Here is a 17,192-nt window from a genome sequence, read left to right as displayed (position 1 = left end):
GTTTTTCCTCGTATGGGAAAAATACTAAAACCGAAATCTCTGGGAAACATACACTTACCTTGCAGAATTTATGTAATTAAACTGTATTCCTTTTACACAGCAGAAATACCTTGGGTGAGTTGTTCCATACAGTAATATTTTACCTTCCAAGTTATAGAATAACTATGGTAAATAAAGGTAGAACCATTTATGAGTGGCAAAAGTTTTCTAGACCCTGTGCCACATGTTTTACACGAATTATCACATTTAATATTTAAAAGTAATCAACCTATTAAGGTATATATGATCATTTCCACTTTATAAAAGTACACTACAGATCACAAATTTGAAGTAACATTATAATACATGGCAGAGCCAGGCATCAAACCTATGTCTAATTTGACTAAATTGATCATGAAGTGACATAATGTACTTGAATGTGAAATAATAAAGTGAATAGGTAAATATGAAAGTAAAAGAAAACAACCCAGGAGTGAATTCTGGTGATGGCGGAGTAACTTCAGTCAGACTGGCTATCCCACCGACAGCAACTACAAACTGTGGAAAATACTGAAACAAGTAAAAACAACTATTTAAAGGTACAATGGGGAGTGACCAAAAGTAACAGAAACAGAAAAGTGAGGATTTAACCCCTTAAAGAAGGGAACATTGTTCAGTGAGATCTTCATTTATACGGCTTATCCCTTGAGATAAAAAGTTGTGGGAACAGCTTGAACTGAAGCCAAAGATCACACTTATTGGCTTGAGGTATCAGAGGCCACTGTTCAGGGTAGAAAGAATGGTCGATAACAGGGTTGGGAGAGGTGGATTTCAGAAAGTAGGAAAACATAGGGGGAGCTATAAAATTGCATACATACTCGACCTGGGCTGACTCCTGAGCTGTGCATGCATGGGGAAGACTCCAAAGTACCCAGTGGAAAGTAATAAATTGAAAGCCGAAACAGGGATTGCTGCTGCTGCATACTGAATAAGACAGACTGTTTGGAGTTTGAATCACATCAAATTAAAGCAGCTTGGTGAACAACTCAGGCTTTTCACGTAAGTCCCTGAAGGGGCCTGTTTTAGGAGCAAAGATTGTATTTCAGTACTAAGAGAGTCAACCTGGGATTCAGGGCAAAACCAAAGAGATTCTCTCCTATAAAATGTAAACCAAGTCTTCATTAAGGAAAGCAGCCAGTGACTTAACTGTAATAGTAGAATTCAGAGTCTCTAAAAAGATATCATCAACCCAGTATATGATAAAAAAAATTTCAAGATGTTAACACACAGGAAAATGTGACCCAATGTTCACAGAAAAAGCGATCAATATAACTGACTTTGAGAGGACTCAGACAACTACTTTAAGGCAACTATTATAAATATGATCAAGAACACAAAGTAAAACATCATCATAATGAATGCACACAGGGACTCTTAGCAGAAAAATAGAAACAATAAAAAAGAATTCATTTATCAGTTCTAGTAGTTTCTTGGTGGAATCTTTAGGGTTCTTTATGTACAGTATCTTGTCCTTTGCAAATAATGACAGTTCTGCCAATTCCTTTCCCATTTGGATGCCTTACATTTCTTTTTCTTGCCTGACTGCTGTGATTGACTTCCAGTGCTGTGTTGAATAAGAGAGGTGAAAGCGGACATCCCTGTCTCACTCCCAATCTGAAAGGGAACACTTGTAGTTTTTGCCCATTGAGTATGATGTTGACTATGGCTTTTTTATGTGTGGCTATTATTACGTTTAGGTGTGATCCCCTATTCCCACCTTGCTAAGAGTTTTTATCATAAATGGTACTGGATTTTACCAAATTCTTTTTCTGCATCTATTGATATGGTCATGTGGTTTTTATCCTTCATTTTGTTTATGTGGAGTATCACATTCATTGATTTGTGAATGTTGTACCAACCTTATACCCTGGAGTAAATCCCACTTGATCATGGTGTGTGACCTTTTTGATGTATTGCTGCATTTGGTTTGCTAATATTTTGTTGAGGATTTTAGCATCTAAGTTCATCAGAGATAATTGACAAACGAATTCAGTAAAGTAGCAGGATAGAAAATTAATATCCAGAAATCAGTTACATTTTTATATGCCAATCATGAACTATCAGAAAGGCAAATTAGGAAAAACAATCCCATTCACAGCTGCTTCAAAAAGAATAAAATGCCTAGAAATAAATTTAACCAAGGATGTAAAGGACCTATACTCAGAAAATTAAGACACTGAAGAAAGAAAATGAAGAAGATGCAAGTAAGTGGAAGCATATACTGGGTTCATGGATAGGAAGAAGTAACATCATTAAAATGTCCATGCCACCCAAAGCAATCTATAGATTCAAGGCAATACCTATCCAGATACCAATAACATATTTCATAGAACTAGAACGAGTATTCCAATAATTCATATGGAATTGCAAAAGACCCCAAATAGCAACAGCAATCTTGAGAAAGAAGAATGTAGTTGGAGGAATCACACTACCTAATATCAAAATATAATATTACTATAAGGCCATAGTAATCAAAACAGCATGGTACTGGCATAAAAACAGACACACAGATCAGTGAATCAGAACACATATACCAGGAATAAAACCATATCTTTATAGCCAATTAATATTTGACAGAGGAGGCAAGCACATACAATGTACTACAGATAGTTATTCAATAAATGGTGTTGAGAAAATTGGATATGTGCAAAAAAAAAATGAAACTAGACCACCTTCTTATATCACATACAAGAATATATTCATAAAGACTTAAATGTTAGACTCAACACCATAAAAACCCTAGAAGAAAACATAGGCAGTAAAATCTCACACATTGCTTGTAGCAATATTTTTTCTGATGTATCTCCTCAGGCAAAGGAAACAGAAGGAAAAATAAACAAATGGGACTACATCAAACTAAAAAGTTTTTGCACAGTAAAGGAAAACAACAAAATAAAAAGATAACCCACCGAATGGGAAGTCATATTCACCAATACATCTGATAAGAGGTTAATATCCAAAATTTATAAAGACCTTATAAAACTCAACACCAAAAAACCCCAAACAATCCAATTAAAAAATGGGCAAAGAATCTGAATAGACACTTCTCCAAAGAGAACATACAGATGGCCCACAGACATATGAAAAGATGCTCAATGTCACTAATCATCAGAGAAATGCAAATAAAAAGCACAATGATATACATCTCATACCTGTCAGAATGGCTGTCATCAAGAAATCAACAAGTGCTGGAGAGGATGTGGAGAAAGGGGAACCCTTTTACACTGTTGGTGGGAATGCAGATTGGTGCAGCCTGTGGAGAGCAGTTATGAGTTACCTCAAAAAATTAAAAATGGAACTGCCTTATGAACCAGTGATTCCATTTTTGGAAATTTATCTGAAGAAAGCCAAAACACTAATTCAAAAGAATATATGCACCTCTATATGCAGCATAATTTACAATAGCCAAGATTTGGAAGCAGACCAAGGATGCATCAGTAGATGAGTGTATAAAACAACTACAGTACATTTACACAATGGAATTCTACTCAGCTGTAAAAGAGAGAAAATTTTACCCTTTGCAGCAACATGGATGGATCTGGAAAATGTAGGAAATAAGCCATTCATATAAAGACAAGTATCATATGATTTCACTTATATGTAGAATCTAATGTACAAACTGAACCACCAACCAACATAGACATAGACTCATAGATAGAGAGTAGGCTGACAGCTCTGGGACGAGGTGGGGGAGGTGGGAGAGTGGGGGAACTGAGTGCAAAAGAACTCATGGACACAGACAACAGTGTGGTTATTGTGGGGAGGAGGGTGTGGGTGGAGGTGGGAGAAGGTATAAGGATGATAAATAGTAATAAAAAATATATAATAGAAATAAAATATTAAAAAATAATTCAATATGTACACTTTAAATAGTGATAAATTTGTTTATGTATATCCTAGCACATACATAATAATAAAAAACATAAAAGAATTGATCTGAAATCATAGAATTGAAAAGTACAATATCAAAATGAAAAATTCACTGGTTGGGCTTAATAGCATATTGGAAATGACAGGGAAAACCACCAATGAACTTAAAGATATGTAAATATAGATTTCTGAAGAACAGATAGAAAATATTACAAAAATAACTCTGGAACAATATTGAGCATATACATACTTGAAGTTTCAGAAGGAAAAGAAAGAAGAAATGAGGCAGGAAAAACATCTTGGAAAAAGAAATGGGAGAAATTTCCAGTGTTTGGTGAAAAACACCAACCTATAAATTCAAGCTCAGCAAAAGTCTAGAAGAAAATTTACAAAGAAACATAATCTAGGCACATCATGTTAAATTGCTGAGGACGAGGGATAAAAAATAAATTGTGAAGTAGCCACAGGAAAAAAAAATAGACAGAAAATTGGTTCATATCACTCATGTAATTCTGGAAATTTAACTACTCATTCAGTTTTGTTATACTTTTGCCAGTACCTATTTTTCCTTTAATCAGAGCTATGAGAGCTATAATATTATGCATCATATCTATGGTGGTAAAAGTATTTGTGAGCCAAAAATAAAGTTAAAAACAAGTATAATGATTGTTCTGTATATACTAGCTAATTAGATAGAAGGTGTACATATCAGAAAGGAAAAGGCACCAACTGAACAAAGGATAGATGAATCCAGACAGAGACGCAGTAAGGAAACAGTGGATTTGAACAACACTATAGACCAAATGTACAAAACATCCCACAAACAGCAGCAGAATATACATCCTTCTCAAGTGCATGTGGAACATTTTCTATGATAGACAATATATAGGGCCACGAAACAAGTCTCAACAAATTCAACAAGACACAAATTACATGAAGTATATTTTCTGAATATCACAGTATGAAATTAGAAATCATAACAAGAAGAAAGTTGGAAAATACACAAATATGTGGAAATTAAAGTGTACATTCTTAAACACCCATGAATCATAGAAGAAATCAAAAGGAAAATTAAAAGAAAATGTTGAAACAAATTAAAATGGAAACACAACATATGAAAACAGTAAATGCAGTTTAAGTAGGAAGGTTTATAGTCATAAATGCACACATATAGAAAACACAACAATCTCAAATAAACAATCTAATATTACACCTTGAGGAACCAAAAAAAAAAAAAAAGAAGAACAAACTAAGCCCAAAGTTAGAGTGGAAGTGAATGAAACAGAGAATAGGAAAACAACAAAAAAGATATAAGATTGACAAGCCTTTAGCTAGGCTAAGCAAAAAAGAGAAAGAACTAAAAAATAAAATAAAATTGTAAATGAAAATGGGAGACATTACAACAGACACCACAGAAATACAAAGGATAATAAGATACTGCTGTGAATAATAATATGCCAATAAACTAGACAACCTAGGAAAATGGATACATTACTAAAACCATACACCCTACCAAGAATGAATCATGAAGAAATAGAAAATCTGAACAGACCAATAATGATTAAAAGATTGAATTAGTAATCAAAAATCTTCCAACAAACAAAAGCCCTGGAGTACATGATTTCACTAGTAAATTCTACCAATACTTAAAGAAGAATTAATAACAACCCCTCTCAAACTCTTCCAAAAATTGAAGAGGCAGTAAGACTCCTACACTTATTTTACAAGGCCAGCATTACTCAAATACCAAAGCCAGTAAGGACAGTATAAGAAAACTAGAGGCCAATAATCCTTATGATGTGTATTTTTGCAATAATATACATGCAAAAATTCTCAAGAAAATATGTGCAAACTGAATTCAACAGTATATTAAAAGGATCATATGCCATGATTAAGTGGGATTCATCCCTGGGATTCAAGGATGATTCCATGTATTAAATTGATAAATGTAAACATCACATTAATAGAATGAAGATTGAAATAATATGATCATCTCAACAGATGCAAAAAACAAAAAAAGCATTTGAAAAACACCCCAAATTCTTTTAGGGTAAAAACTCTCAACAAACAGCTCAGTATAATACAGACCACGTAAGACAAGCCCACAGCTAACATTATACTTAATGGTAAAGGTTGAAATGTTTTCCTCCAGGATCAGGAACAAGACAAGGGTGCCCACTCTTGCCATTCCTATTCACTGTAGTACTGGAAGTCCTAGCCAGAGCGCTTATGCAAGAAAAAGGAACAAAAGTCATCTAAATTGGAGAAGAACTAAAACTGTCCCTGTTTGCAGATGATATAATCTTGTATGTACAAAAACCTAGATACTTTACCATAAAACTGTTAGAATAAATGAATTCAGTAAAGTTGCAGGAACAAAACCTATATATAAAAATTAGTTAATTTTGACCTACTAACAGTGAACAGTCTGAAGAAGCAAAGAAAACAACAGTATTTACAATAGCATTTAAAAAAATACTTAGAAATAAATTTAAACAAAGAGGTAAAAGATCTGTACACTGAAAACTGTAACACATTGATAAAAGAAATAGAAAATGACACATGTGAAAAGATATTTCATATTCATGAAGTTGAAGAATTAATATTGTTAAAATGTCCATACTCCCTAATGTACTCCCTCTCATAATTCCAATTATTCATAGACAGAAAAACCAATTCTGATAGTCATATACAACCACGAAATACCCCAAATAGCCAAAGAATTCTTGAAAAAGAAGAACAAAACTAGAAGCATCATACTTCCTGATTTCAAACTATACTACAAAGCTCTAAGAATCAAAACAGTATAGTGTTGGCATTCAAACAGACACACAGACCAAAGGAACAGAATTGAGAATGCAGAAATAAACCCACACATATGGTCAACAAGGGACCAACTTGATAAGGGAGTCAAGAAAACTCATTGTGGAAAAGATAGTTAAATGTTGGGGAAAATGGATATCCACCTACAAAACAAAGAAATTGGTTCCTTACCTTATACCAATCACAAAAATTAACTTGAATTTGATTAACCATTAAATGTAGGACATGAAACAATAAAACATAAAAAATGCTCCTTGACATTGGTCTTGGCAATGGGTTTTTTTTGGATGTGACAACAGAAGCAAAAATAAATCAGTTGGACTACATTAAATGAGTTTCCATTTAGCAAAAAATAAAATGATCAATGAAAAGAAAAGGCAACCTATGGAATGGAACAAAATATATGCAAATCATACATCTGACAAGGGGTTAAAAGTCCAAAACATAAGAAAATCATACAGTCCTGACTGGTGTGGCTCAGTGGATTGAGTGCCAGCCCACAAACTAAAGGGTCGCTGCTTTGATTCCCAGTCAGAGCACACGCCTGGGTTGTGGGCCAGGTTCCCAGTAGGGGGCGTGTGAGAGACAACCACACATTGATGTTTCTCTCCCTCTCTTTTTCCTTCCCTTCTTCTCTCTCTAGAAATAAATAAATAAAATATTCAAAAAAAATACAACAAAACAACAGAAAAACAAATAATCTGATTTAAAAAATGAGCAAAGAAATTGAATAAACATTTTTCCAAAGAAAATACAAAAATTGCTAACAGGTAAATGAAAAGGTGTTCAAAATCACTATTTATCAGGGAAACACACATCAAAAACATATCCATGGATCAAGATCAATGTGACTGGATAAAGAAAATATCGTGTGTGTGTATACACACACACATATGTGTGTATGTACATATATACATATACATATGTGTGTGTATATATAATTCAGCCATAAGAAAGAATAAACTTTTGTCATTGTGACAACATTGGTGAAACTCGAGGGCATTATGCTGAAATAAGTCAGACAGAGAAAGACAAATACTGTATAATCTCACTTTGATGTGGAATATAAAAAAACATTGAACTCACGGAAAGAGAGTAGATTGATGTTTGCTGGGGTGGGGGTGGTGAGGTAGGGAAAACGGGTGAAGGTGGTAAAAGAGTACAACTTCCAGTTATAAGAAGGAAGTTTTGCTGATCTCCTGCACAGCATGGTGACCATAGTTAACGGTACCGTGTTGTAGAGCTGGAAGTTGCTAAGAGAGCAGATCTTAAAAGCTCCCATCACACATGGGTGTGCACAAAAGGTGATTACCTGAGGTGACAGATGTGTTAATTAAGCTTACTGTAGTAATCATTTGCAGTAAGTACACATATTAAATCATCACTTGTACACCTTAGACTTACAAAACGTTACATGTCAATTATATCTCATAAACCTGGGGGGGGCGGAGGGAGAGACAATTATATCCTTGCTTACATGATGACATGCATGTATACTTGGGAAGCCCAATAAAACCAATAGAAAAACTAAGAAAAAAATTTAGAAAGGTAGCTAGTTATATAGATAGTATGTGGAAATCAATGTTTCTCCTATATAAAAGCCATGCCCAATTAGAAAATAAAAACTAGAAACAAACCCATTTAATATAAAGATACAACAAAACTAAATAACTTAGAATAAACAAATCTATATATCTGCAAGACATGAAATTTGCTTTCAGGACAGTATAATTATATTCTAAGACTTACTCTGTCTAGATTAATCTATTATTCTAATAAGATTTCAATAAAAATACCAATAGGATTTTTAATTTTGAGAACTCAAAAGATAATTACAAAGTTCATCTGATAAAAAGAATTTCATTATCTAGGAATATTTTGATAAAAAAAGATGTGTAAGAGGCAACTAGTCCTTGCAGATATTAAAAACATTTTAAAGACGTAGTAATTAAAGAGTTTAGTTCTACAAAAGGAGTAGACAGGTAGAAATTTGTATAATGGAGAATCCTGAAATACACTCCAATATACACAATGTTTAAAAATTTTCTCCACTGGGGACCCAGCCAGCAACCCAGGCATGTGCCTTGATCAGGTATCAAACTGGCTACCTTTCAGTTTGTGAGAGGATGCCCAACCCACTGAACCACACCAGTCAGGGCTATACATAAGTTTTTAATACAGTATAAAGGTGGCATTTTAAGAAAAGATTATTCAACAAAAGCTGTTAGGACACTAACAACATTCCAGGTGATTTAAAGCTTTAAACATAAAAAAACTGTAGGAGGGTTGAACAGGCAGAGTATAGAGGATTTTTAAGGTAGTGAAATTATTGTCCATAATACTGTGATAGGGGATATATGTCATTTTACATTTGTCCAAACCCATTAAATGTACAGTAACAATAGTGAACCCTAATGTACAGTGTAGACTCTGTGAAGATGTGTCAGTGTAGCTTCGTCAGTTGTAACAAACATGCCACCGTCGTAAGGACACTGGTAATGGGGGAGGGTATGCATGTTTGGGGCTGGGGGGAGTCTATGGGAAGTCTACCTACCTTTTTAATTTTGCAATGAACCTAAAAGTGCTGTAGTAAAAAAAAAATTTTGTTAAATTTTTTAACAAAAATTAAGCCATAATGGTGGGAAAGAAAAGATGATGCCATATATTTTATCATCTTGGACATAAACTCCAGAGCTGTAACAGATAAGAGTGACTAAGCCAAAATGGGAAATTTCACTATGGAAAAAAGAAACTACCATAAATCATCTTGAAGGGCATATTAAACTACAGAAAAAATGTGAAACATCAAAAAAGGCATATTTTATTAGTATGCAAAGAGCTCTTACAAATCAATAATATAGAGACAAACAGCAGAAAGGCCACGAACAAAGAACACTCAACTATTTAAGCATTAATGTAAAAAAAACACATAATAAAAGTATATGCATGTGTGTCAGTGCGTACATATATGTTACATGTTTGTGCACACATATATTTATATTTGGATAGAAAATTTCTGAAACGATACATTAAAAAAATTAATTGCAGTTACTTGGAAGTAGAAACAGGATGGTTTCAAATTTTACTTTTATACTTTTTCTATGTTTCTTATTTTAAAAATCACGAGTATGTATTGTTTTTATAATTCAAAAGCTAAGCTTACCACAAATACTTCACTTTTGAAGAACCTTACCAGTATGGTAATCATATGCTGATGGTTTGACCCAATATATATTTGTTTCTGTGGTCCCTCTTCACTCATTGACAGTATTACGTGTTTAATTCTATTATGGAGTTAAAACATTTCAAAAAAGGGAGTGGGTTACTAAAACCCAGTAAAAGAAAAAGCAGTAAAACTCGAGAGTAAGGGAATTTAAGTTAAAAAAGGTAGCTCAATTTTACTTTTAAACTTTTTTCTTTTCCTTATACTGCTTTAGAAATATATAGCAGAGCCCTGGCTGGTGTGGCTCAGTGGATTGAGTGTGGGTCTGTGAAATAAAGGGTTGTGGGCCAGGTCCCCAGTTGGGGGCGTGTGAGAGGCAACCACTCACTGATGTTTCTCTCCTTCTCTTTCTCCCTTTCTTTCCCTCTCTCTAAAAATAGATAAATAAATCTTTAAAAAAAGAAATATATAGCTGAAGAAAGAAAATAATTATTGATGTTTTCATTTTACTTCTTTAAAGTCAGAACTAGACAGTTTTCTTTAGAAATTCCTTTCCCCTCATTCTCTCTGGGGCTCCAGAATCAATTGAGCCCTACGCTATAAGACCCATTATACTCAGCCTTTCTCTTATGGATACTGCTTCTCTATCATCAGCAGTTTTTCTTCCTGGAAACTGGCCTCTCTCTCCAAGATTCTGGCTATATTAATAAGCAATAGCAGCATCAAAAGTAACTTCATCAGTTGCATGCTCAGTAAAAGAACATGCAGGCAAGGAACAATGACAATGATTAATGTTAGGGTCTGAGACTTACCCTATAGTAGAGTAATTTTAGATACAATATGTTGCATATTATATAGTGTTTTCAAGAAGTTTATCCTGAAAAATCTTGGATCAAGATAACAGCTTTTCTAATGAAGTTTCTTTCTGAACATTTAAGTATATTGAATTCCTATTTCATACATTTATGTTAGCTCCTAAATGGTAACAGAAATAGCCAACACACATATAAATGAAATACAATTATATTGTTTAATTGCCTCCATGATACTATATTGTAGCTATTATCAAACCTAGTATATTCTATTTTTTCTCCATATCCATAAATTTTATCTTCCAGTATTGTATCTGGTACATAAAAAATTTCAAAATATATAGATGAATACATAAGTTCTAAGAAAGGACTGTAAATTATTTACAAATATAGCATATTAGAGTTGGAAAGGCCCTTAGAGATTTCCCAGTTCATAAGATTACATACGCTGCCCCGACCCTATCCCTGATCACCACCGTAAGTACCACTGCCATACTTTCAGCAAATGGTTATTCAGTCTCACTGGGAATACTCTGTTGCTGTTACATTTCCCATCTAAGAAATTAGTTCACTCCAGTTGCAGACATACCCTGGGCCTTGAAATACAGACATTTGAGGCAAAGCACAATTTCTTAACATTATTCTCAAGTATTTTTACCAGTAATATAGGTATTTACTTTGTTCCTATTGATGTTCTCAATACTATAAAATCTTCATTGTTTAATTTGCATATTTATCTCCTCAAATCCCTTGTTTTTCAGTTCAGTTTTCCTAATAAATCAGCACATCTCTAAATATATATTATGTTTTATTTACAATATCTGTGAGACGCATTCTTATCTAAAGGTCCACTACTTTTGTATCATCTCCACTTCTACAGAACCTCATTCTGTGGACTCAATAATGCTCAAAGTCGCACAGCTAGTAAGTGGGACAACTGAGATTAACTGGCAGAGACAGGGCCCAACTATCTACGTTTTTAAAAAGCTGCTCTGGCTGTGCTAAAGCAAAGTCAGAGTGGAGAACCACTGCTAGAGTGAGCTGATCCATGGTTTAGAAAACCAAGTCTCAATCACCAAATACACAGTCAACTGCTCATTTAACCGTGTACTTTATGATTTTCCTCCCAAGATTGCAACATTCACTTGGAAAATGAGGTAAAAATATAAACCAAGGTCTTAAATTGCTTCAATTTACTGAAAAGTTCCTAGAAATAAGGAACGTATCTCCATTTTCCAGCACTGCATACTCTGTAGCTCCTCCCTCTGTTTCCCTTTCATCTCAAATTTAAGGAAAACATCCACCAGGAAGGAGTGTAACTGAGTTAGCTTCAGAATCGCTTTACCTTCTCCTATCACTCTTTCTGGACGCCATCTGCAAGCCGAGGGACTGATTACAATGGCCTTAATCCACTTCATAAACATTTATTGACTGACTATCATACGTAAAGAATAATTTGAAGCAGGTGTTACTTGCAAGAAAAGTATGTTTTGGGAATTTTATGTGTTTCATGCAAGAATAGAAAAACATAGGGACCCCACAACAGGATTTTATGATGCTTTACTTCCCTTCTCTTTCAGAAGGTCAAAGAGAAGAAAATATTCATAAATTCCTCTTATTGAAGTTTAAGCTTAAACTTACACCATGTAAGTGTTATTACATGAAAAATCTGTGACAGCTGTCTAAATATACGGGGGATGGCCATAAGGAAGATGTGATAACGATGTGCTAACGATCTATACGCCACACACCAAGTTAGATGTTAGAGAGATTTCACTGGAATGGGCTTTACGAGAATAAATAGTAGAATTAATGTTAAAAATACACACTGGCTGTGTTCATTTTGAAAGGTCAACAGTTTTTCTTTATTTTAATTTAAAGTAGATTTCTTACTCAGGAAAATGAAAAGTAGCCCTCTTTTGAATCAGACATAGCAAAGGAAAACTGTCTTGGTTCATTTACTTACAACGTGTAAGTCTCAGTACAATTATAAATGCAAATGTCATACCATTTCTAGTACCTTTAGGGTATCACACTTGTCGATACATGTAATATAGACACAAACCTCTGACCATAAAACTGTAACCCTATTATTATTTGCACTCTGATCTCAAGTAAACAGACAAAATGATAGCTACTGTTCTATAATTTAAAAAAATAGAGCTATTCAGTCTACAGGAAAAAGTATTATAGAGAAACTGTGTTCAAGAAATGGTACTGCCAAATCATTATAAGCAAAACATGTACATCACTGTACATGTACAATGTACATTAGTACATGAGAACATTGATCATGTTTTGTCACAAGTGGAACAACCATTGCTCTAGGAGAATTCTGTTTTTAAAATCCATTTTTCTTTCCTAACTTTGTTCTCAGTTAATATATATATCTAAACATGCATAGATAGATAGATAGACACAGAGAAGAAGCATTATTAGTTGAATTGTGCTTCCCCTCCCAAAAGATATGTTCAAATCCTAATCCTCCATACCAATGAGTGTGACCTTATTTTTAAGTAGGGTCTTTGCAAAAGTAATCAAATTAAGATGAGGCCATGCTAAATTAGGGCAGACCCTAATCCATTACAGCCCTGACCTTGTAAGAAGAGAAGAGACATAGACACATAGGGAGAAAACCATGTTATGAAGAAGGCAGAGATTGCAGTAACAAGTCTATAAGCCAAGGACTGCCAAGGACTGCCAGAAGCTAAGCGAAAGAAAGGTGTGGAACAATTTCTCCCCTTGGGCCTTCAAAAGAGCATCGCCCTGAGGACAACTTGATTTCCGATTTCTAGACTTAAGAACTGTGGGAGAATAAATTTTTAATTTAAACCACCCAGTTTGTGATAATTTATTACAGCAGACCTGGGAAACTAACCCAGAGAACCAAATTGTCTGTTTACTTTCATTTTTCTAGTGGGAAGATCAAATCAGTTTCTCATACTAAAGAAACATCTGATCAATGTATACCTAAAAGACATTTAATCCGAAGAAGAAGTTCTTCAACTCCTCCTGCTTTGCACATGCTATATTTCTCCAAACTATAGTGGTTGATAAAAAGTTAAAATTTTAGAACAGGTAATAAGTCCATGGACACACAAGTAAAATCTTGCAAAATTTGGAATGTCTATAGTTTTCATGAAACTCAAAGGTTAACAACTACTTTAAAAAAAAAAACTGTTTTAACCATGATTTCTGCATAAATTGCATTTTCACATGTTTAAACATAAGCTTTATATTGCACAGAGAACAAAATTTAGTAACAGTCCACAGACACATGTAAAAGAAATCTGGCATGAGTATAATGGACAGATTCATTATTTATTTTTCAAGAGCTGAGCTTCCTATGAGGAAACCTGCTTCAATCGTTTTGCAAAAAGTAAAAAGTACATCACCTGTTTATTGAGTTAGGTGAGTGCTAAATATCTAAGCTTTTTACCAATAATATCATCTATCCCATTTAATCTTTATAATTACATTATTATTAGCATCCAAACATGAAAGATGTACAAATTGGGGTCAAAGAGAATCAACAATTTTCCCGAGGTCACACAGCTGGTGGGTGTGCCACAGGGTTCTCGTCAGTCTTAACTGTTCTATGCATGAGGCATACATGCTATGCTCTCATTATCTTTCTAACCACTAACATTTTTTACAATAATAATTTGCAAATAAACCTTAAATTATGGAAAATAAATGAAATAGCCAGCACTTTGATTAGACATTATTATCTGTGGCATATTAATGACATGGTCATAAATAGAACGCAATTGAAAGAGAACAAAGGGCTAGATCTTACTGTGGAAGAAATACAAATTAGAGCTATCTGACAAGAGATATGTTGCTATGATTAAAGAATAACTTAATATCAAAATGAGATATGATATACGGATGCATTAAAAAAGGGAAAATTAGAGAAAGAAATTTGAGCATAGGTTGCCCAGGGAGTAGCATTGTTTATTGGAACTACTGATATTTCCACTAATTTAGCAATGGTCAATTTCAAGTACTTTTTAAATAGTTAAGTAAATTGCATTAAGCTAAGGAAAGACTTAAATCACGATTAAAGTGTAATTCTGAGAAAACAAGTTTCAGAAACAGTCACTCGATAAATGTGCGCAAAGGGTTACAAGAAAGAACTTGCGACTCCCTGAAGTTGTTATACTAGATTGGTTTGTTTAAGAAAGCAGCAGAATCTATTTTTTTGTTTGTTTTTTGCAGATACTTCCTGACAAACAGAAGGCATACATTATCAGCAGTTCAGAAAGGTTAGGTGTGTTTCTGCCAGAAGACAGCCAGAGGATAACCACTCAGGGTTCTACAAAGCCCGGTGACTGCATAATAATGCTGTTCTTGTAACTACTAGGCAGGGGCAACACAGCTGCTCTTGCTTTTCTTTGGCGATCAGGATTTGCTGTCCAAAAAGTTGCAGAATAATTTGAATGTAATTAGATGAAATTTTCCCCAACAGAAAAGCAAGAATTAATTTTGACTCTAGTTACTGAAAGAAACTCAGAAGCTCTACACTGACTGGGCTTTTTAAACATTTATGGTCTCCTTTACTTAGAAAGCATTTCTCCATGTTCAACTTAAAAAGCAGACTCTTTTGCTGGATGACCTTAGGCTTCTGAGTTGAATTGACATTAAATAAAAAATTCTGAGCAAGGGGGGCACCTGTAGTTTCTCTGTTTGTATAAAATGCTTTGCAAAATGCAATTTTATTGCATTCTACTTAACTTTTTATGAGTTTACTTTATTTCATTTTATATTCATCTACTTAAGTTTTTATTTTTCATGAAGGTGAAAAGGCACATTCCTTATATTTATAATTTTTTCTTTAAAATACAGTCACTTTCTTTCCAGGCAACCTTTCCCTTCCAAGTGTAAGGTAATTAATTTCCATTTCGAAGATGGCCCTGTGGTACACAATCCTCGGCTGACTGTCTTCCAGGAAAAGTAAGAGCAGCTCTGAAAGTAACTAAAGACTCAATGGGATCTTTGGATGTAGATGTCTCACAAAACATAAAGCTGTGAGGGATGTAAAGGAATGACTTCCCAAGAGCTGGGAACACTTCAGAATATTTAAAAATAAGTGAGAAAAATGCAGGAATTAAAACAAAAAATTCAAAATGGTAGGATTTAAAATAGAAAATAATTCTAACTTTCCAAACTATTTAGTATTTGTAATTATATGATGTGTGTGTCCAAAATAGATATGAAGAGTACTGTTTTCAAATATGAGCACTTAATTTGTTATTTAAATTTTTATTTTGGATTTGGGAATGTAATGTATCTCTATATCGTGTAAGGGCAAACGCAGCTTAGCTCAATGTAATTTCTGACATGCAACAATGCTCAGAAAAAAAAAGGGGAAAATAGCTTAGCTATATTTATATAAATTAGTATGTTAAAGAACACTTCTAATATTTTCATTAAAACATAATTCTACTTGTTTCTACATACTTAATAATAGAAAACTCATAGCATCAATATTTCATTGCTTGCCTCCAAAAAATTGTTGACATCCTCTGTGGCCATCTGCCAAGGTGGTCATTCCTTTGTATTTGATGCAATTAGAGAAGTATCACGATTCCATGAATTAATAAAAAAAATTCTGTGCTCTTGGCTTCTGGTATTTTATTTCCTTGGTCCTGTTAAAAAGGGAATAAGGGTGAATTTACCAATTTTGAACAGGGAGCCAGTTATTTTATATTTCTTTCGCTTAATATTTAAGGACATTTTGAGATTTTACGAGGTCTCATTAAGAATCATAGAATTTTAGTTTTACACAGAGCCTTGCTAAATTTATGACTGCAGGCAAGAAAGACCTATATTAATCAGATGATTTGATTCCCATATTTTACAGTATAGGAAACTGAAATTCAGAGAGGTTAAAGAACTCAACCAATGTTACAATCAATTAGTGACAGAGCCAGCATGAGAAACCAGTTCTTATTACTTCAATTTCAGGGTTCCTTCCTCTAGCAGTCTACCTGGGAGGGAAATTGGGAAAGGCATTAGCGTGCCCAAGCTAATTTCGCAGCCCTAATACTTAGAGAAAAGTCTAGAACAAGAAACCATAAACACGATACTTTATTATTTAGATTACTAATTCAAAGCATGGCACTTGTTCAAGGGATATCTGAGAGATTATTTTATTAGAGTATGGTCATCATTTTATTAAAAATGACCAGTTACCATTACATTTCTGAATTGCATCCAGAGTCATAATAATTTTTGACTTCAGACAAGTGTTTTTCTTTTTTTTAAATTGCTGTTCAAGTACAGTTGTCTCCGTTTTCATCCCCCCCCATCCCCACCTCCCACCCTCAATCCTACCCCCCTTAGGCTTTGTCCATGTGTCCTTTATACATCTTCCTTGATGGCCCTTCCCCTGTTATCCCCTATTATCCCTCTCCCCGTCCCCTCTGGTTACTGTCAGTTTGTTCTTCATTTCAATGTTTCTTATTGTATTTTGCTTGCTT

At 34.0% G+C, this 17,192-nt stretch overlaps 1 protein-coding gene across 12 annotated transcripts in view; it reads right to left on the bottom strand.

The window, feature by feature from the left end:
- MBD5 (methyl-CpG binding domain protein 5) overlaps positions 1–17,192 on the bottom strand; it is a 429,916-nt gene that overhangs the window by 216,179 nt on the left and 196,545 nt on the right. For 9 of the 12 annotated variants that reach the window (XM_071220653.1, XM_071220654.1, XM_071220650.1 and 6 more), the window contains one exon: positions 16,213–16,358. The exons of 1 other annotated variant lie outside the window; for it this stretch is intronic. The gene's annotated coding sequence lies outside the window, so the exon portion shown is untranslated. Of the gene's footprint in view, positions 1–3,191; positions 3,293–16,170; positions 16,359–17,192 lie in introns of all 12 variants that reach the window. 2 more of the 12 variants (XM_053918640.2, XM_053918645.2) reach the window with 2 other exon arrangements.

The sequence above is a fragment of the Desmodus rotundus genome, chromosome 2 (assembly GCF_022682495.2).
Source record: "Desmodus rotundus isolate HL8 chromosome 2, HLdesRot8A.1, whole genome shotgun sequence".
In the NCBI taxonomy this organism is placed as follows: domain Eukaryota; kingdom Metazoa; phylum Chordata; class Mammalia; order Chiroptera; family Phyllostomidae; genus Desmodus; species Desmodus rotundus.
The sequence above is the reverse complement of the archived record's forward strand: the minus strand, read 5'-3'. Positions and strand labels throughout refer to the sequence as shown.